Source organism: Sorex araneus, chromosome 6 (genome assembly GCF_027595985.1).
Source record: "Sorex araneus isolate mSorAra2 chromosome 6, mSorAra2.pri, whole genome shotgun sequence".
Lineage (NCBI taxonomy): Eukaryota > Metazoa > Chordata > Mammalia > Eulipotyphla > Soricidae > Sorex > Sorex araneus.
This window is the reverse complement of record NC_073307.1, coordinates 136,444,667-136,468,398: the sequence shown is the minus strand read 5'-3', so window position 1 is coordinate 136,468,398 and position 23,732 is coordinate 136,444,667. Positions and strand designations below refer to the sequence as shown.

The 23,732-nt window shown below is 37.9% G+C and overlaps 1 pseudogene; it reads left to right on the top strand.

Annotated features, from left to right (window-relative positions):
• Positions 1–21,628: 21,628 nt before the first annotated feature.
• LOC101543564 (60S ribosomal protein L7a-like) lies at positions 21,629–23,411 on the top strand (annotated as a pseudogene).
• The last annotated feature ends 321 nt before the right edge of the window (positions 23,412–23,732 follow it).

Genomic DNA, 23,732 nt, shown 5'->3' with positions numbered 1-23,732 from the left:
CATCTCGGAGAGCCTCGCAAGCTACTGAGAGTATGGAGCCCGCAAGGCAGAGCCTGGCAAGCTACCCGTGCGTATTGGATATGCCAAAAACAGTAACAATAAGTCTCTCAATGAGAGATGTTACTGATGCCCGCTCAAGCAAATTGATGAGCAACGGGATGACAGTGACAGTGACAGTGAATATGCCACAGGGAGCTTGCCAGGCTCTCCCATGTGGGCAAGATATTCTCGGTAGCTTGCCAGGTTCTCTGAGAGGGAGAACTCTGCTATAAGATATCTCAAGCTTCCGGGAGCTAGATTTTATAGTCTCTGGATGTTGACCATTGGTGACCATTGGATGTCGCCGGGGGCAGTCCCTGGGTGTGACTGTCCAGCTACTGGAAAAACGGGGGGATCTGGGTGGAAGAGGCCCAGTTCCGATTCGAACAGGCTTGGAGATCTCAGGCCTGGGTCACACACAACTGGGTTCCTCTGCCAGTACCTTTATGCGTGAGGCTCGTCCAAGCATGTGGAGAGGGGCCTTGAGCATGGCTGCGGCTGAATTCCAGAGCTCTTAGGCTACCAGGACCTTGCTCAGGGCAGGGAGGGAAACTCAACCCACCCCCTCCGAGGGGCCCCTGTGAAGACAGTCATTCATGGGGGCAAGAGACTCTGCATTGCTCTCTTCTGGGAGCTTGGTTTTAGAGAGTCTCTTGCCCCCTCCTGGCTGTCTTCACTGGGGTCTCTTGGAGGGGGTGGGTTGAGTTTCCCTCCCCACCTCAAGCAGAAGCCTGGCAGCTGAAGAGCTCTGGAACTCAGTCACAGTCGTGCTCAAGGCCCCTCTCTACACACTTCAACGAGCCTCACAAATGAAGATACTGGCAGAGGAACCCAGGTGTGCGGGACTGAGGGCTGAGATCTCCAAGCCTGCTCGGATCAGAACTGGGCCTCTTCTACCTAGATCCCTCATTTTCCAGTCGCTAGGCAGTCACACCCAGAAACTGCTCCCAGCATCATGTAATCTCATCAATGGCCAACATTCAGAGACTATAAAAACAGTGCTACAATACCCAAAGGAAGGCGAGAGAGAGAGAGAGAGAGAGAGAGAGAGAGAGAGAGAGACAGACAGACAGACAGACAGACAGACAGACAGACAGACAGAGACATACAGAGAGAAGAAAATTTCCTGCCGCCGAGGTAGGTGGATGAGGGGGCGGGGTAAATTAGGACATTTGTGGTGGAAAATGTATACTGGTGAAGGGATGGGTGTTGGAGTATTATATATGAAACCAAATCATGAGCAACCTTGTAACTGTGTCTCACTGTGATTCAATAAAAAATAATAATCATAGTAGACTGAATGCTGCTTCTAGTATTTCAAGATAGTATATTCATGACAAATATGTCACAAAATATTTGAAGATAGTAGACAGGATAATTGGATTATTGTTCTTTGCATGTTATTGTGAGTAAAAGGCATCATCTCTTTAAAGAGTGTCCAAAACTTCAAATGATAGTTTATGACCAGTGAGAATCATATCTGAGAAATAATTGTCTGCTAAAAATTTCTTAATCTTCCAAATTGCCCCTAAAGTTGTGAAGCATCGATGTGATAGTGTTATTAATTTGGATTTATAACTGCTTATGGTTTTGTATTACCCAAGGATATAGTTTAAAACTTTTGGTACTATATTTATTATTCTTAATAATCTCATTTAAATTATGCTCTAGAATCCAATCTGACACAGCCTCAAATACCCTACATGAATTCCCCTACAACTCTACCTTTAAACAGCCAGATTAAAGTATTTGAAAATATTTATTTAGCTCTTCATGAGATTTCTAATTATAAGACCCAAAATCTTTTCTAAGTATATTGAATTTATTAAATTAAATAAGTATATTAAATAAAATATTTTACATAACAAAAATTTGACCCAAATATTCCATTTTTAGAAATATAGACTATTAATATAGGAAATATTAATAATTCAGAGTGAGTTGGGCTATAGAGATAGTACAGTGGGTAGGGCACTTGCCTTGCATGTGGCTAACACAGGTTCAGTCCCCAGCATTCCTTGTGGTTCCTGAGCCCACCAGGAATAATTCCTGAGTGCAGAGCCAGGAGTAATTTCTGAGCACGTGGTGTAACCCAAAAAAGAAAAACAAAAGAAACAAAAATATTTCAAGAATATTAGAAAAGATTTTGTTACCAGAGCATCTATTGGTGTATTGATAAAACAGCCTTACTGACATAAAATATTACTATAAAAATAAAATATAAAAAAATAGCTCATGCTACTTTTTTTATGGAACCTTCTTTTCTTCCCTGTTTTGTTATCCCTACATAACAACTTTATCAGATCATAGGACATTTCATCTCTTCCATTTTAGTGTTCACACAACACTTTGTTCAAATCCCCATTCTCATACTCATCATGGATGTCATTGGTTATATTGCTTGTCTTTCTTCTAAGTTGTAAGCTTTCATCTTGTGTAACAGGATCTCACACTCACCCTCAGTATATAATTTTCCTTTCTATCTCAGAAATACTGAAGTCAATTGGAAGAGATTGACTTTAGCTATTCTACCACCCTCACTTGGCTAGCTACCTATATACCATTTTTTCCTCTTCTTCCTGCCAATGAGCTATCTGTGGTCTTATATGCCACCAGCTCCTCTATTTATACTGTATATATTCAACCTCACTCACTCCAGAAATGTATTTAGCAACTTATACTCCTCTCTCACATTTTTTAAGTTTTCCTTCTCTATTAAACACTGCCATCAGCATAAATACTGTTACATCTTATTTTTTAAGTCTTTTTCCTTGACCTATGTCTGTCACCAAATGTAGTGGTGACAGATGTAGGTCAGTCACCAGCCTATGCTGGTACGGCTTCTTATAACATAATATATATCAGCTTCTTTCAATTTTTTTTTTCCTAATCTCTCTTGAACTAATGGTCAACAATAATCTTGAGTATTTATTAACACCACAGTGACCTCTATTTTAATGAACCAAATAACTAACTCTGAACTTCTTTTTTACCAACTCTCAACTTCTTATAGATTTCACCTGTAATATTTGGCACAATTGATGACGTTATCAAGCAAAACTGCTTTCTAGAAGATTATATTTGCCCGGTTTTCTTTCTATACCATTGGTTCCTTCTTTTTGGTCTCCTTTCTGGTTTCATGAACCCCATATTTCCTAAGGTTGACTTCTGGGCCTCTTCTTCATGTTTCTTCTATATTTATGCCATACTTCAGATGATTTCATCCAGGCTTATTAATTTCAAAATCATCCAAAGATTTTTTTATTGGACTATGACAATGGTCTGTCTGATCTCCATGGTTTTTGCTGCTTTTCTTTTAACTTCAGACTCTCCCCTCCCACCACCCACATTTTCTCAAAGTAACCAGCAAAGTTTACTTTATTCAAACATTAGCTATATCACTTCTCAGTTCAATATATAGGGCATCTTATTGCACTCATCGTAAAAATCAGACATAGTAGTGACCTATTAGCATCATATGATAAGCCTATTTCTTATCTGCCTTTGTTCGTACTTCCCTACCCCACTCCTAATTTATTCCACAGACAATGATCTTCTATTTGAATATATAATATAGGCCCTGACACAGTCCACAGTCTATATGCAGCTATTTATTTTGCCTAAAGCACTGTTCTTCTGGATAACCTTGTTGATTGTTTCATCACTCCCTGTAGATTGCTGCACAAATTAATCCTATCATTGAGTAATTCCCTTACTAGTCTTATTAAATAACTGACACATTTTACCTCTATTCTTTATTATACTCTATATAGAGAGCATTTTCTATAATAGCCTTATTTTTCATTATTTTTCCATAATATTTATCACTATCCAAAGAGTATGTATTCATTTTTACTGAATTGGTTATATTTATCCCAACTAAAATACTTGCACTGCAAGTCTAAAACTTTCTTACACTAGTGAATAAAATATTCCTAGTGTCCTAAATAGAGCTTGGCATGTAGTATAATTCGATGTTCGGTGAATGAATACTAGATAAATGGGACAACATATCTATATCCAGTGAAATAGTATGCATCTGGAAGAATAGGTAAAATTTTGCAGTTTGCTGTAACTTGGAAAAAACTTAAGGGTATAAGGTTAGAGTAAGAAGTACAAATGTTGAATAATTTAACTCATCTGTGACAGACAGGAAAAAAATAAACCAAGGAAATATACAGTATCAAATGATGACAAACCCTAGACCTTTAATTACAAAACTAAGATTATAAAACAGGGAGAGAGGGAGGGTGAATAAGGAGGTGGACTAGAAGTAATAAAAGGACATTAGTGGAGGGTCTTGGGCACTTTGGTGGTGGTAAGCTGAAGTAATTATACATGAAAATCTTAAACATTAACACTATTGTAAACATGTCAACTAAAGTACAATAATAAAAATTAAAATGATAAGAATAAAAAATAAGTTGAAAGTCATATATCTTAGAGGTAATTCTTCCTTTACAGACATTGGTAACTAATTCAAAAATGTAAATTAAAATATCCTGAGGGTAAAAAATAATATATTTGCAGACCAAATGTAGTTGTCAGGTTATCTATTGCCTCTTAATCCTTTCATAGAGAACTCAGTCCACACAGAGTATAATTTCAATGTAAATGGATTGTTCTGAAGTAGATCAACAAATGAATAAATAAGAGATTGGTCATCTAGAATCAGTAGGAGAAAAATACATAATCTGCATTTCAAAACAGCACTTAGTGGATAGGAAGTTACAAGTTTGGAGCACATGCTTTATCTGTGGGTGGCCCAGCTTTATTCCCTAGAATCACATAGTTCCCTGAGCACTGGAGGAGTGACAACAAAGCACCACACTTGTAGCAACCCCTGATTGTTGCTGGGTGTGATCCCCGCCCCCAACAAAACAACAAATCTCCACCATTCTCTAGTACCACCTCCATAGATAGCTTTAATGAGAGTCCTTAAAGTCAAGTATTTCCTTTTTTGTGACTTACATAGTCACATTCCTCAGTTAAAAAAAAAAATGACTTGGGGAATTGGGGCAGAAGAGATCTAACACAATCCCTTTGCCAAACATGAAAATATGAAAATCCATTGATGTTTGGTGAGATTAGGAAAAATATGAGATTATGAGATAATGAGGAACACTATCAACTACTTACCTATATGTCCACATCATATATACACTTACTCTCCTATTTATTTATCTACTTCACCCACATCTCTATCTAAGGCCCTAGTCCACATTCAAAGTTGGAATTGGAAACTTTGCAGAAGCTTCCAATTTATATTCTTCGTCTTAACCACATGGGTAGCTTTTCCAAAATAAAATGCCTCAAACTTCCACTTCTAACTAGGGATAATTAATCTTTAAGAAACACTCTAAACCAAAGAGCAGGGAGGAAAACCAATGAAAGCATAGTTTTTTAAATATAAATTCTAATATCATAGGTCAATAAAGTTGAGGCAGAGAGGTTTTGATAGAGTTCACAGTAGAGGAAGGGAAAGGGGAAAAATTTCCACAGATAATGATAATGATAAATGTCCTCTTGAACTTTTGTTGATCACTAAAACTTGTTTATATAGGACTAAATTCTATGAGTTTGAAACATTGTTAAAACCCAAAAACTTTTACCAATTTTCAATTGTACTACAAACAAAAAATAAAAAACATTTTCACAGATTAATGTGAAATAGAAAGTTTTCAGGCAAACCAAAGTTTATAAATTTATTGCTATCACATTTACACTATAAGAATTGATATAAGATCAGTAAAAATACAGTACAGACTCACTATAAATTAAATTAATGTTGTGCAACAATCTGACAGAATTTCAAATAAGTTTACTTAGGAGATAGAGTGCGTGCCCTCTATGTTTGAGGGACTGGGTATAATCCCCAGCACGATATATCTCCCATGAGTTTCCTTGTTATGGTCCTGATGACCCCCAAATACCACTGAGTGTATTACCAAAAACTAATAACAAAACAAAAAAATCAAGTAAGTCTTAAGATATCTTAATAATTAAAATAAAACTTCTACTGCTGGTTCGAATGTTATCTGGTTCAACCCCTATGGAAAACAATATGGAGATTCTCAGAAAAATAAGAATGAAGCTGTCATATGACCTAGAAATACTTCTTAGTATCTGCCCCCAGGACATAAAAACATTCATTTAAAAGAACATAAGCAGACTATTGTTCATTGTAGCACTTAGCGCAATAGCTGGGATATGATACAAAATCAATCTAGGTGTCCAACAATGGATGAGTGGACAATGAAGATGTGGTATATATACACAACACAATTAATACTACGGAACTTCAAGGAAGGGTGAAATCATGCAATTCACTGCAATTTGGGTGGAACTGGAGGATATCATGTTAAGTGAAAAAAGTCAAAAGAAGCAAGATAAATACTGAATGATTTTTATCTGTGGTATATAGAATAACAGGATGAGGGAATGCAAGGTATCAAATGAGGCAGGGGAAATACTTAGATTCTCCTGGTCCTTAGATTATAGAACTGAGAAGGATAAAGAAAAAAATCAAGATAGGAATAAGAAGAGAGGATGACAAGTTTCATATTTATGTGTATATGTATACATATACTCATGCACACACACGTACACACGCACATATGGCACAGAACCAACAAAACTGAAAACATGAGATCTAAATTTCAACAAACAAGCTCAAGCAATATGCCTATCACAGACAGGCTGGGTTGGGAAAGAGACCGCGTACATTCGTGGAGGGAGCTTGGTACTGCTGTTGGGAGTTGGTGTTGGAATATTGTAGTCTGAAACTCAACTATGTTGAGGTTATAGTTGTGACTTACAACTATAACTTTGTAAATCACAATGCCTTCATATAAATGAACATTTAAAAAAACTTCTAAGGAGAAACAAAAAGGTATATAATAACAACAAAAGACAAAGGAGTCAAGAAAGTTAAATTAAAAAAAAAAGTCATAAGTATTTAAATTAGAAAAAAAAAGAGCCATAATGGAAAGAACCACAAAAGATAGGATCAAGCCTAGATCAAGCACAGAGTGCTACTTAATTATAATCTTGCACTGGAGAATTCAACCAAACCATAGGACAGTGATACAAAGACTAGAAAAATCCCTGGGGGAGCAAAAAAGAAGTAATAATAGAAAAGCAGTATTTGAAAAACTGAGAGCTAAGAATTTTGCAAATTAAAAAAAAACCCTGACTCCCTAAATTTGAAATTTAGTTTTAATACATAGAAGGATGAAGATTAACCTCTTATTGGGCAAAACGCGATAAACTTTATAGCTTTAGATTAAATTTAAATTTCAAAAATGTTAAAAGTGACTGATAAAAATAGACAGGCTAGAGCAAGAATAATGTTAGAAATATTGGTTTTCAAAAGCAACAATCTCTTCAAACAAATTAACCAAAATACCTATCAATTAAAAATTTTATGACCAGTCGGGCATTTATTTAAGAGTGAGTAGAAAAGAAAACTTTCAGACATGAAAGAAGCTAGAGAAATTACCTTCCTGTCTCTAAGAACTATTAAAATATGTGTTTAAGCAAGAAAAAAAGCAACACAAAAAGTTGTAAGAGCAATGATGGGAACAAGAATCTTAAAATACGCCAATAAATTTAATTAAATAATATATCTTATTTTAAAATTGCATTTAATTAAGGAGGCAAGACTAGAACTTCAGACAACCTAAAATGACAATTATATAATGGATGAATTTAACATGCACTAGGTTCCTCTTTTATGTCTAAAAAGAGTTAAGTAAATGACAATTTGCTAACTTTAGACTTAGAAAAAACAAAATTAAAATGTAGTCATAAAATGGTTGTAAATGTGTGGTAATTTATAATTCTATTCAAACTACTTTCTGCTTCTTGTTGAGTTGGTCTCACTTTTGAAAAGTATTTCTCTGAATTATTGACATCAATCATGGCCATTTGACTACTTTGGCCATCAAAATGTAGTTGTTAATAATAAAGTTACTTTTAAGTGAAAGCTTTTAAATACAGCTTATATTTCACAATGATTATTTCTTTTGTGCTTCCATATAATGTTATGAAATAAAATAAAAGGTACAGCTACATTTGAGTTTCATATAAATAATTTTAATGTAAATATACCTCATGCAATATTTGTAATATGTTTACACTAAAAAGTACACATTATTTATCTGAAATACATATTTAAACAGAAATCAAACAACCCCCATGAAAGATTCATGAGGAAGTAGAAAATCTGAACGGACAAATCGTGAGTATGGAAGTTGAAATAGTAATTAAAACTTTCCCCCAAAACAAAATACCAGCTCCAAATAGGTTCACTTGTGAGTTCTACCAAACTTCAAAGAAATTAGCTGTCTATACTCCTTAATATAGTGAAAAAAAGGCAATCATCCTTAACTGCTACTAAAAAGCAATAATTACTCTAATGCCAAAATTAGAGCTATTACTAAAAAAAAAAAAAAAAAAAGAATGACGGATATGCCTAATGAACATTGACAGAAAGAATCTACAACAAAATCCAACCTGAAGAACAAGATGAGAGCACAGATCCAAGAGACCTACAGATTTCCAACCAGAGTAAATCCAAACTATACCAAGATATTTTGTAACTAAAAAAAATGCCAAGAACTGAAGACAGAGTCAGACTTCTTACAGCCACAAGACAGAAGCAAAACTTCACATACAAAGAGAAGAGCATCAGATTACAGCAGATTTCTTTAGTGGAACTCTTCAAGCAAGAAAAGAGTGGAACAGCATGTGCAAATATTAAATAAAAAGAATTTCCAAGAGTCTTCTAAGGAGCAAGACTCACACAGAATGGGAGAAGGGATAAAAACAAAATCACAAAAATAGAAGTCATACCAAGCATCTTCTCAGACATCAAACCACAAAAGTATAAATCAACAATAAAAAGAAAGTTGGCAAAATATTAAATATCTGGAAATTAAATAACGTAGTGCTAAATACCTATGGCACAAAGAGGGAATCAAAAAAGAAATAAAAAAATTCCTCAAAACAAATGAGAATGAAGACACCAGCTACCAGAGTCTATGAAATATACACACAAACAATCTGTGATAAGGGGAAAGTTTATAGTTATTCAAGTGCACACTAGGAAGAAAAAGCGGTTTCAAGTCAAACATATTACCTCTCAACTAAATAAAGTAGAAAAAGAACAACAAATGAATCTCAAAGCAACTAGAAGGAAGAAAATAATAAAATTAAAGCCAAAATCCTCCTGGCCCATTTTCCCTGGTCTTAGATATTAGTTGGATACTTTTTTTTATATCCCACAAATGAATACGTCATTCTATATCTATTCCTCTTCTTTGTTTTTTTAAATTTATTTTTATTAGTGAATCACTGTGAGGTACAGTTACAAACTTATGAACTTTCATGTTTGCATTTGGTTTACATCCCTCCACCAATGCCCATTCTCCCCCACCAATGTTCCCAGTATCTCTCCTACCACCCCCACCCCAACACCCACCATCCCACCCTGCCTCTGTGGCAGGGCATTCCCTTTTGTTCTCTCTCCTGTTGGGTGTTGTAGTTTGCAACAGAGGTATTGAGTGGCCATCCTGTTAGGTCTATAGTCTACTTTTGGTATGCAGCTTTTAACCTAAGTGGGTCCTCCCAAAATACTCTACTAAGTGTTCCCTTCTCTATCTCTGCTGCCTTTTGTCCCTCTCCTTTTCATTTCACTGAAAATGATACTCTCCAAGTCCATCCATTTATAGGCAAATTTCATGACTTCACTTTTTCTAATAACTGTGTAGTACTCCATTGTGTAGATGTCAGTGGTTGGGAATTACCACAAGGGTGTGAGGGATGGAGGTTAGTTAAGAGAGAAAGAACCATTATGACAATACTAGTTGGAAGTGATCACGTTGGACAAGAACTGAGTATTGAAGTAGGTAAGGGGATATATATGATAACATTTCCGCATCTGTATTGCAGACCATAATGCCTAAAATGAGAGAGAAAAAAAGAAAGAGAGAGAGAAAGAGAGAGACAGAGAAGAGGTACCTGCATAGAGGTAGGCTGGGGTGGGGGTTGGGAGTGTCTTGAAAGGATGAGAGGGAAACAGAGACACTACTACTGGGGAACTACACTGGTGGAGGGATGGATGTTGGAACATTGTATGACTGAAATGCAATCATGACCAGTTTTGTAATGCTCTAAAAAAATTAAAGCAAAAATCAATGATATAGAAAAAATTCACAGGATCAATAAAATCAGGAGCTGGTTATTTGAAGTTGAAAACAAGATTGACAAACCCTTTGCTAGACTCACTAAGGAAAAACAAGGAAAAACTGAAATAAGATCAGAGATCACAAGGCGAGAAATTATAACAGACATCTCAGGAGTTTTTTATTTAAAGTCATGAAAGGTTATTGTGAACAAGTTTATGCCACCAAGCTTGGGGACCTAAAAGAAATAGAATAATAATAATTCTCAAGGCGAACCAAGAGGAAACAGAAAAAATGAATAGACCAATCTCGAGTAAAGAAATTGAAGGAAGCAGTAATTAAAAATCTCCCCAAGAACAAAAGTCCAGGTCCATAGAGTTTCACAGTGAGTTCAAGTAAAACTTCAAGGACTCAAAACACATTTCTCAAGTTCTTCCAAAATACTACAGGAACAGAAATGTACCCCAATAGCTTCTATGAAGTCAATATTATGCTAATACCAAAAATATGACACTACTCAAAAAGAAAAGTATAAACCACTGGTCAACATTGACCAAAAATCCATGGCAAAATCCTAACAAACCAAATAGAGCAATATATCAAAAGAATTATGCACCATGATCTGGTATGATTAATCCCAGGGTTACAAGATGGTTCAAAATATACAAATAAATTGATGTGTGAAGCCTTACGTAAAGGACTATGTAGATTTAATGCAATACTCATTAAAATTTCAGTGACATTTTCACAGATTTGGGGCAAACTCTAGTAAGGTTTGTATAGAATTTTAAAACTCCCCTACATCATCAAAGCAATCCTAAGGGGAAAAATATGAATTTGAGGAGATTGAATTTCCAAACTTTAACTGCATTTCAAAGCTATAATGATCAGGAATTTGAACTGTATTTCAAAACTGCATGATACTGGAGTTTTGAAATACAGTTCTTTGTTTTGAAAAACAAAGATAGTCCTGCAGATCAATGAAGAGAATTAAAAATTCCAAGTTAAACCCCCAGACTTATAGACAGTTAGTCTAAAATAAAGGTGTTAAGTATATGGAGTGAAACAAATTAAATCTCTTCAACAAATGGTCTTGGAGAAACTGGATAGCCACATGCAAAAAAATAGAATTATAACCATACCCCACACAATTTACAAAAATCAACTCAAAATGGATTAAATAGTTTGATACTTAAAAGAATTTATAAAATTTCTTGAAAAAATATTGACAGAACTCCTCAGTAAAGTAACGACAGAAGAGTCTTTAATGAGATGGCCATAGTGGCAAAGAAAACAAAAACAAATTTAAACAAATGTAACTACATAAAATTAAAAAGTTTCCACAAAACAAAGTAAATTCAGTCTGTAAAAATAGACACCTACTGAGTGGGAGAGAATATTTGCACACAATACATAAGAAAAAAGCAGAGAAAATATTTACAAATTAGCATTCACAAAACACACAACCAAAAGAATCCAACAAACCCATTCACAAATGGGGCAAGGAGATGAGCAGACATTTTCCCAATGAAGAAATATAATGGCCAACAGGCATATGATAAAAGTTCTTTCCTCACTCATGTTAGGAAAATGCAAATTAAAACAACTTTGAGATATCTTTCTTGCTTTGAGGTATCAACTTTGAGATACCTCTCTAGATATCTAGTGAGAATGGTACAGTCTGGGAACAGCTAGTGTTGGTGGAGTTATGGTGAGAAGAAACTCTCACCCGTTGTTGGTGAGAATGTTATCTGTTTTAGCTTCTATGGAAAGCAATATACAGGTCTCTCAAAAAGTATAGAGAATTTCCATATAACCCAAAGATATCACTTGTTGGTATCAGTCTTCCAAACACAAAAATATCAATTCAAATTTAAAACATTATATATAGATCATCATCATCATCACCACCATCATCATCATCATTATCATCATCATCCCGTTGATCGTCAAATTTCTCGAGTGGTCTCAGTAATGTCTCCATTGGTCCTAGGCCTGAGATTTTAGAAGCCTCTCTTTGCTCATCCTTCCCAATGATGCCGCATTGGAGACTCTTTCAGTGTCAGGAGAATGAGACCCAGCACTGTTACTGGTTTTGGCATATGAATACACCATGGTGAGTTTGAGAGGCTCTCCCATTATATATATATATATATATATATGTATATATATTTAATATATATATTTGACATATATATTAAAGCACACATATGTTTATCATTTCTCTCAGTGTGATAGCCAAGATATGTTGATAAATGCCCAACTACAGATAAATAAATCAATATGCTGTGACATACAAACACGGTGGAATACTGTGTAACTCAAAGAAAAAAATCAAGCAATTTGTTGTGGAATTATAAGATATCATTCTAAAGAAGTTGGCCAGAAAGTTAGAAAGAGAGGCTGGAGCGATAGCACAGCGGGTAGGGCGTTTGCCTTGCAAGCGGCCGACCCGGGTTCGAATCCCAGCATCCCATATGGTCCCCTGAGCACCGCCAGGGGTAATTCCTGAGTGCATGAGCCAGGAATGACTCTGTGCATTTCCGGATGTGACCCCCAAAAAAAAGAAAGTTAGAAAAAAATGGATAAATATAGAATGATGTCTCTTATATTTGGGACCTAATCATACATACAAGATAGCAAGAAAGGGACAAAAGCAACAGTGGGAGAATTTGTCCACAGAACCGAGTTGGTGGGAGTTGACCCAAAGGGTGATGCCTGGCAAGCTACCGAGAGTATCCTGCCCACACAGCAGAGGCTGGAAAGCTATCTGTGGCATATTCGAAATGCCAAAACCAGTAACAACAATGGGCCTCATTCCCCTGACCCTGGAAGAGCCCCAAATACGGCAGCACTTTTGGAAAAAAGTATGGATGCTTTTCAAAAAAAATTAGAAATTGAGCTCCCATAGCTGGGAAAAAGTATTTGAAAAGCTCACCTGTCCTTTGCCAACTACAAGATGACTTCCCTACAACGTCCTGATGGATCTATCACATCTTCCAGAAGGGCAATGGAGAGAATTATTCACAACTTCTACTCAGATTTCTTTGACAGCCACATCCACCTGCCCACATACCAAATTCTGCAGCATAGATATGTCATTCCCAACGTCTTCCAATCTGAAATCCGACACGCTATTTTGTTGGTAAAGATACGTATAGCACCCGGTTCAGACAAGGTCAGACCCGAACACCTGAAGAATCTGTCACCAGTACTCGTCAATACACTGACTCGGCTCTTCACACACTACTTATCTGAATGCAAGGTTGTGTTCCAATGGAAAACCAGCAGGACCATTCTGTTGTACAAGAAGGGAGACAACCACGACATTGGCAACTATTGTCCGATCTGCCTGTTGCCCATGATCTACAAGTTATTCACTTGAGTCATCCTGAATAGGATTGGCAGAACACTAGACGAAGGACAACCATGCAAGCAAACCAGGTTCCGAAAAGGATTCAGCAAAATCCATATCCACATGGTGACCAAGCTCATTGAGGTTTCATGAGAGTTCAAGATGCCACTCTGTCTAACATTCATCTATTTAAAGAAGGTCTTTGATTCTGTTAAGACTGAAGTGGTCATCGAAGCCCTAGCCAAACAGGGTGTTCAAACTCAATACATCAGGATCCTCCGTGAGCTGTATTACGGATTCACCACCAGGATCTCACCATTCTACAAAGAAGTGATCATCGATGTAAAGAGAGGGGTTCAGCAGGGCGACACCATTCGACCGAAACTCTTCAGTGCCACCTCGAGAACATCATGCGATGACTGGAATGGGAAGGAATGGGAGTGAAGATAGATGGTCAGCAACTACACCACCTCCGCTTTGCTGATGACATCATTCTCATAACACCAAATATCAGCCAAGCGCCACGAATGCTGGCCGACTTTGACCATGAGTTGGAAAGGTTGGACTGCAGCTGAACTTCACGAATACAATGTTCATGAGAAACGGACTAGTTCCTGACTTTATATTTGCCCTCAACAGAACGAACATCTCCGAATGCAGCAGTTATGTGTACCTAGGTCGAGAACTCAACATGAGGAACGACCTGGCACCTGAGCTTCACAGGAGAAAGAGAGTGGCATGAAACACCTTCAAGAGCATCAAAGAAGTGATTAAGAGAACGAAGAACCTATGGTTCCAGGCACATCTTTTCGATTCCACCATTCTTCCTGCACTAACGTATGCCTCAGAGACCTGGGCCTTATGAAAACAGGATGAGAATGCTATTCGGGTATCCCAAAGAGGAATTGAAAGAGCTATGCTTGGAGTATCATGTTTCACTCAAGTCAGAGAAGGAATCTGGAGTTCCAACCTCTATCGACAATCAAGAATTCCATTTGGGTTGGAAGATTCAAACTGAAAGTAGACTATAGACCAAACACTCAATACCTCTATTGCAAACTACAACACCCAAAAGGGAATGCCCTGCCACAGAGGCAGGGTGGGGTGGTGGGGGATGGGGTGGGTGTGTGAGAGGGATACTGGAATCATTGGTGGAGGAGAATGGGCACTGGTGGAGGGATGGGTAAACAATCACTGTATGAGTGAAATGCAAACACAAAAGTTTATAACTTTGTAACTGTACATCACAGTGATTCGCTAATAAAGATTTTTTAAAAAAGAATCAGGGACGTTGTCTCATTTGCCAATGTGTCAAAAATCAGATGGGCTTGACATGTAGTGTGATTTAGAGATGACCACTGGACTAGAGCTGTTACCGACTGGATTTCATGGAACGTCAAAAGACCACGTGACCGCCCACCTACGAGATGGTCAGACTTCTTTGTCAAAACCCTGAACGAATGGTTTGAGGTTCTTTGTGTTCCTGGAGTGAGTAGATGCCACTGGGCTACACTAGCATGCGACAGGGACAAATGGAGACGTTACTGGCGCCTGTTCAAGAAAATCAAAGATCAACAGGATGACAAGTGATATAAGTGATACAAGAGATGAGCACACTGGTGAATTATGTGCATAGGAAACCACCATTAACTGTATTGCAAATTACAGAACCTCAGTAAATAAAAAAATTTCAAAACAGCAATTAAACCTTAACAGCAAGGAAACAAAGATAAATAAGGTGATAGTCTGTATTATTTATAACCAAAAATTTATCAAAATTGAAAACCATGATAACACCATGTGTTGGTGTAGAAATGGAGTACTGGTAATATTCATGGCTGCTGGTGGAAATAAATTGATGCTACTGCTTTGTAACATAGAATAGAATTATCTAGGAACATAGTAAACACTAATTCTATCCAAAAGGATTATGCAATAATTCTAATACATATGCACCAAAAAAAAACCTGTGAAAGAATGTTTACTGCGACTTTTCTCAGGAGTTAAAATTTGCAAATTATTTAAATATCAACAGAAAAGTTTATAAAGTTGATGCATCTACATAATGAAATGCTATTAAGCACTTAAAGATAAGAAGGGGTCAGAGCAATAGTACAGCAAATAGCATACTTAATACATAAATAGGTGTAAGAACCACTAGGTATGGCTCCCCAAAATGAAAAATAAAATAAAGAAAAACAGCATCAATCTGTATTTATAAAGTGCAAACTACAGGATACATAAAGCATAAGACCATCTACAGTCTCTAAATATATGAAATCTTTCTATTTACAGTTTAATTATACTGATACATAAAATATAAGGAAATTAAATATAGAAATTCAGGATAGTAATTATCTCTCACAAAAAAAAGAATAGAAAAATATAGGGACTAGGACACTCCTGCTGGAGTAGGGTTCTCCAACTGAATCTGGACTTATTATCCTTTATTTCTTAAAAACAACAGCACAACGAACACCAATTCATTTTTTATCTTTAAAATATGTATAATTATTTTCAAAACCCAACAAGTAAATATACTAAGGTAGCAGGATATAAAACCAATAATAAAAGTCTTATTTATTATTATTTTATTGAATCACACTGTTACCAAGTTACCAAGTTATTCATACTTGAGTTTCAGGGATACAATGTTCCAACACCAGTTTCTTCACCAGTGTCCACTTCCCTCCGCCAGTGTACCCAGTTACCCTCCCTGCCCACAGCCTGCCTCTGTGGTAGGCACTTTACATTTTCCAGCACTCTGTTCTTCTCCAGAGTAGCTGCTTCCTTCCACCAATGTCCTGACTGTTGCCTCTGGGCATTTGTTATCCCCCTACTATGTTTCTTTATATGCAGCATATGAGATCATTCTGGATCTGTCCTTCACCCTCTGACTAACTTCACTCAACATGCTACTTTCTGGATCTATCTATGTACCAGAAAAGTGTATGACTTCATCTTTTCTATGACTGAGTAGTATTCCATTGTGTATATGTACCAGTTTCTTTATCCAGTCATCTGTTCTTGGGCACATGGGTTGTTACCAGATTTGGGCTATTATGAATAGTGCTGCAATAAACTTAGAGATCCAAATGTCTTTTCTGCATTGTGGGTTTTAACCATTGGAGTATACTCCAAGAAGTGGGATCACTGGGTCATATGAAAGCTTAATTCTTAGATTTTTGAGGAATAACCATATTATTTTCCAAAATGGCTGAACCAGTCAACAGTCCCCCCAGCAGTTGCATTTCTATATGCAAACAGTGACCTAAAAGAGAAAGAATAATTTTTAATCCCTTTTACAATTATGCCCAAAAACATCATATACTGTGTAATTTGGTGGTATAGTGATGAACTTTGCTGCCTTTCAAAACCAAAAAATACATATGATTCAACTTGCAAAAGAAGGTGACATATATATGTATATGTGTTCTTCCAAACTATACTTTATTAAAAGTAATAGAAGCACAAAGAAATGAAAAAATAGCCTATATTCATAAATTGAAAAAAATTAATGTTGTTAAAATGACCATTCGAAGGGTGGAACAGTAAGGTGCTTCCCTGAATGCACTGACCCTGGTTCAATCCTGAGCATGACAAATGGTCCCCAAACACTTCCATGAGTGATCCCAGGGCCAGAAGTAAGTTCTAGGACAACAGGGTGTAACCTAACCTTTCCCCCAAGTAATATAAAATTAACCTTTATTTCCACATCAATTTCTATTAAAATTACAATAGCATTTGTTGGAATATTTCCCCTTTTCCAGCTGCCTTCTGGAGTTTTGTCACAGAAACCTAGCTGATCTTTGACCAGCAGATCTAAGGTGCTAGCCTAGTCTTTGGGATGTAAATTTCAGGTGCTGTCTAGTTTGTAATTGACATGTAGATTTTTTGCTGCAGCCCAGCCTGGTCTTTGGGATGTAAATCCGAGTGCTTTCAGCCCAAAGAAGGCTTCGGTTTTGGTTTTGTATCTTGTTTCCGAGGGCCAGATCCACCGAGAGAGAGATCTGGGAGAGAAGTAGGAGGAGAAGAGAGAGAAGCCAGAAAGAGGCAGCAGTTGAGCAGTAGATCCAGAGAGAGGCTGGAGCTGGGAGTGCGGGAGATGAGAAAGATGGAAGACTGAATAAACGGTAACTAATCAGCAACCAGCTTGGTCCTCGTTCTTCCTTCGCCGGTCCTTGACCACCGGCCGTCCCGATCCAGTCCACACACTGCGGTTCCAGAGCACCGAACGCGGGTGGTGAGACAGAGCCGCCCGGAGAGCCCGCGAGTGCACTCGCCCCTCGGCGAGCCTTAGTTTTTTACAGCTAAGAAAATCACTGTATCACTGTATCACTGTCATCCTGTTCGTCAATTTACTCGAGTGGGCACCAGTAACGTCTCCATTCATCCCAGCCCTGAGATTTTAGCAGTCTCTCCTTACTCATCTTTCCCAACTATTGGAGGCTTCTTTCAGGGTCAGGGGAATGAGACTTGCTATTGTTACTGTTTTTGGCATATCGAATATGCCACGGGGAGCTTGCCAGGCTCTGCCATGCGGGCAGGATACTCTCAGTAACTTGCCGGGCTCTCCAAGAGGCATATATATTTAATTGCCTTTATGATGATGTGTCCAGGAATATGTTAACTTATGAGTGAGACTTGGCCCGAGCATGGTAAAGCGGTCTGGATTGTGGCAGCGGTTGGGTAGTGGAGGTCGGCTGCCAGGGCTGGGTCCCTTGGGGCTGGGAGGGCTCTCATCCACCCCCCCTCTGGGGCCCCCCACATGAAAACAGGCTGGCGTGAAGTCCAGTGGCATGGTTATGAGGCCCTCATGTTATGCTCCCTTCTGGGAGAAGCAGCTGTGAGTTCTGGAGGGTGGCCGATGAGGAGATTATCTGGCACTGGCAAAAGTGGCTTATGGGTGTGACCCCCAGGTTGATGGAGACTGGGGGAAGCAGGCAGAGGATATCTGCTCCCGGGTCTTGTTGAACCACAAGAGTCCAAGATCATGAAGTTCCACATTACCTGGGTTCTGTGGGATTTCACTCATGCATGAGGCTCGGCCCGAGCACGTAGAAACCTACCTCCACTGCCCAAACACCGCCACACTCCAGGCCGCTTTAAGAAAATAGAACAAATAATATTAAAATTCGTTTACAACCATAAATGTCCATGAGTAGCCAAAGCTATTCTAAGAAAAAGGAAGATGAGAGTTATTGCAATCCTTGACTCTATTTATTGGGGGTGAGAGGGTGGAAGAATTGGCCCCATTCAGCAGTGCCCAGGGGTGACTCCTGTCTCTGTGCTCAGGAGTGAATCCTGGCAATGTTTAGGGGACCATATGTGGGATTGGGGATCCAAACCAGGGTAGGCCACATGCAAGGCAAGTGTTTTACCTCCTGTAGTATATCAATGATTCCATTTCCTGACTGTATAATATAAAGTTTTAGTAATAAAAACAATGGATTGGAGTGATGACATAGCGGGTAGGGTGTTTGCCATACACAAAGCTGACCCGGGTTCAATTCCTCCGTCCTTCTCTGAGAACCCGGCAAGCTACCAAGAGCATCCTGCCTGCATGGCAGAGCCTGGCAAGCTACCCGTGGTGTATTTAATATGCCAAAAACAGTAACAACAAGTCTCACAATGGAGATGGTACTGGTGCCCTCTTGAGCAAATCGATGAACAACGGGAGGACAGTGCTACAGTGCTAGTACAGAGGTAATAAAAACAATGTAGTACTGACTGTAAGACATTAATTTCAATAGCTATATACCATATCTCAATTTTTCCATACTAAACTTTATTGAGTAACTGTGATTTATAATACTGTCCAGTAAAATATTTTAAAATTAATAAACAAAATAACATTCTTGTAAGATAAACATAGCTATAAAATAAAATTTAGTGAGTCATTTTAAATAAAGTTTAGTACTGGAAGAAAATCAGACTTTAAAATAAATAGTACAGAAGTGAAAATCCAGAAATAGGCCCTCAAGTGTATGGACAGTAAATTTATGAGGAGGTTCAATTCACTAAATAGAAGAAAGACCTCTTTAATAAATGATATATGATGTTAGGAAAACTGGTTAGCCAAAAGAAAGAAAAGAGTAGAGGGGTGGCGAGGGGAGAAAGAATTGATTCCTACTTCACAGTATGCACAAAAGTTAATTCAAAATGTACTGAAAACCCTGGTATTAGACCTGAATCCATAAAACACATAAAGAAAAATAAAGGCAGGAATTTAATTTGAATAAAATTGAATTCAGAGGTAACTTTAATGATGCAGTTCCATTGGTGAAGAAAACAAAACCAAAAAATAAACAAATGGGACTACATCAAACTAAATGCTTCTGCATTACAAAAGAAACCAAAGCTAAAATAATATACATTCTACTGATTTTTTTTGCACACAATACACCTCACATAAAGCACAGAAAATTCAGCAACAACAAAGTAGCCATTTTTTTTAAAAATGGGAGAAGAGCTGAATAGATATTTCCTCAAAGATGGCATGCAGATTACCAAAAGAAATATGAAAAATTGTTTATCACACTTATTATAGGGAAATGCAAGTCAAATAATGATATACCACCTCACAGTGAGCATGTCTTATATAAAAATTAAAGTTAGGAAATAGTAGCCAGAGAGATAGTACAGAGTGGAAGGTACTAACATCGCAAGCAGCTGATCTGGGTTCAATCCCCTACACACCGTATGGTTTCCCGAACCTGCCAGAATCATCCCCGAGCATGAAGCCAGGAGTGAGTCCTGAGTCCAGTTGAGTACGGCCCCCAAACAAAAAGTCAGGAAACAACAGTGCTGCAGAGATGAGGTGAAAAGAGAATCTTCTTTTACTGTTTCTAGGACTGTCATCAGCATCCATGGAAAATAGTATGGAAGTCTTAAAAAAATAAAAATAGAACTACCATATGACCTACAAGTTCTATTCCTTGTCATCTGTCCCAAGTACACAAAAACACTACTTTGAAAATATATATACCTACCTATGTTCACTGCAATTCTACCTACAGTAACAAGATCTAGATCTAGAAGCAGGAAACAATCCTAATGCCCTATAACACTGGGTGGATAAATAAACTATAAATAAATAAATAAATACACAATGGTTAAATAAATAAGATAAATGGTTAAATAAATAAGATAAATGCACAATGGTTCTTAGATTTTTTTTAAAAAATGTGAAACGTTGCCTTTTGCTACAATTCGAATGGAACTAGAGGTGTCACATTCAGTGAAGTAAGACAGAGGGAGAAGGACAAAAGCCAGATGATCTCATTCATATGTGGTATACAAAGAAACAAAGAAGGAGGATGACCGAAGGCCAATGAAAACATAACTTTGAGCAATAGAACAGAGTTACCAGGTGGAGATAGGATGGGGAGGGGGTATTGAGAAATCGGGTTGGACTAGAGGTGACTTAAGAACTTGGATAGAGGATTTTTCACATTTTGGCAGTATTGGAGGTAGAGCAACCATACACAAAAAGCTGTTACTGCAATAATAATGACATTTTAAAAGGAAGAAAAAGTAAAATAAAACTCCAGAAGGAAATAAAAATTTAGACTTTTACAGGATTATATCTTGGTATATATGAATCTATTTTTTATTTGTTATTTTAGACTTTCCATTTTATCATCTTTTGTACCATAAAAGTAATTTTTTTCTGAGTACTAAAGAATTAGTGTTTTCCCCAAACTGTGTATTTTTGGATACGTGTATTATGGGATTCCATATTCCTTTAGTAATCACAACTTAGAAATATTTTCTTCCAATATCATCTAGAATGCTTGTGGAAAATTGATTTTTATGGACTCTTCAGATAATAATCTCATAGAGGTCTTGCCATGTGTGCAATGACCTCATCAACGGTGGTTTCCAGGGTTTAGATGGAAACCAGTTTTTGGTTATTTCACCACCTCAATAGAACTTAGAGGCATTGCTCCAGGGGCACCCAGTCAGCACTGCTTCTACCATGAGGCCCTACCCAGCCACGCAATCATTTCTGAAACTAATGAGACCAGCAACTTTTCACGAAACCATGACTCATTCCTATCGGTTAGGATTTCCAGGTGCCTGTGGAGTGACTTGATGTGCCAGATTCAACAGATGTGCTGGCAACCACCAACCCTTCCCCTAACACCAAGGGACATCTCTAGGCCACTGCCTACTGTCATAAGGTCACCAGCAGTAAACCGAAAGGAGGAGAAAAGACAGGGGAAGCCCTCCTTAGCTAAGAACCTAAAGCAATTTCATTTGAATATCAATTAGATTGTCTTTAAGGAACTTGACCATTGAGCACTTACATTTTCTCACTGCAAATCAAGACATTACTCATTTGAAACATATTAGAAGATCAATAGGCTTAAAAAGGAATTGGTTTGGAAATAGACAAATCAGTCAATGAAAGAAAATTGTTTGGTCTTGGTGTCATTGAACCCTGTCAGGAGTGATCCCTAAGCACAGAGCCAGTAGTGAGCCCTGAGCACAGCCAGGTATGACCCCAAAACAAAAACAAAACAAAAGTTGAAAGAGAAATCAGTCTGAAATCATTACCTATCTATTTATCTGTCTAGAGAATTACCCACTAATTCACTGATTAACAGAACTGAGAAAATAAAAAACAGTTCTTGAAATAAAATACAAGATACTTTTCTTGCTCCAAAAATGAGGGTAGATTCCAGATAAAGACTTAAATCTTGTGTATTAAAGTTAGTGGAAGAAAATGTAAAATATCTTTGTGACATTGGAGTTAGATAAAGATTTAGAAGGAACCAGTGGTGAGGATTAATAAAATTTCCCAGAACACAAAGACTATGGCAAAAAAAAAAAGATATGGATCTACTAAAACAAAATTAGGAGCTACTACTTTACTGAAGTAAAAATAAGCAACAATAGGAGGCAGATGAAAACATTAAATACATATAAACTCTAAAACAAATACCTAAAATATTCAGCAAAGTTTAATGAAGTGCAATAGTCCTAACAGAAAAGGGTACCAAAAGGCCATGTATGGAAGATCAAGCACAGCTCTTTCTTCTGCAGCTGCTCAAAATGCCCCCAGAGGAGACCAAGTGGGAAGAAGGTGGACCCCGCCTCTGCCGTGGTCAAGAAGCAAGAAGCCAAAAAGGTGGTGAACCCGCTGTTGTAGAAGCAGCCTTGAAACTTCGGCATTGGTCAGACATCCGGCCCAAGCGGGACCTGACCCGCTTCATCAAGTGGCCACGCCACATTCACCTGCAGAGACAGTGCTCCATCCTATCCAAGTGGCTCAAAGTGCCTGGCTCCCCTCATCCCCACCACCAATTAGGTGCTGGACCTGCAGACGGACAAGCAGCTGCCAAAGCTGGCACACGAGTACCAGTCCTAGACGAGGCAGGAGAAACAGCAGCTGCTGGCCCGTGTCCCCACTGAGCAGCCCCCACATGGTGCTTTGAGCTGGAGTCAACACTGTCACCATGCTGGGGAAGAACAAGAAGGGGCAGCTGGTGGTGATAGCGCAAGACGTGGACCCCATTGAGCTGGTGGTCTTTCTGCCCGCTCAGTGCTGGAAGATGGATGCCCGACTGCATCATCAAGAGCAAGGCCAGCCTGGGCCACCGGGTCCCCAGGAAGGCATGCACCACCGTGGCTTTTAAGCAAGTCAACTTGGAAATTAAGGAGCGCTGGTTAAGCTGGTGGAAGCCAATCAGGACCAACTATAATAACAGATATGATGAGATTTGTGGCATTGGGGAGGCAACGTTTTGGGTCCAAAGTCCGTGGCATGCATCGCCAAACTGGAAAAGACAAAGGCTAAAGAACTCGCCACCAAATTGGGCTAAACTGTGGTTTCCGAAGTCCTGGTGACTTCAGAAAAAAAAAAAATAATAAGAGGCTCCTTCAGGGAAAAAAAAAAGAAGATAAAAATGCAAAATGATACTTAGTAGATGAAATACCCAAAATTATCAATAATTGGAGTAAAGCAATTTAAAACTGATTACACCTACTGGACAATCAGAAATCAAAAGTTGGACAATGGCATTATCTATGAGATGAGAAAAATCACACGAACATTTGGAACATTGTGTGTAAGGGTATTAAAGCCAGCAATTCTGCTCTTAGGGCCATATCTCAAGTGATTTTGTTATTCCATAAAAGGGAAG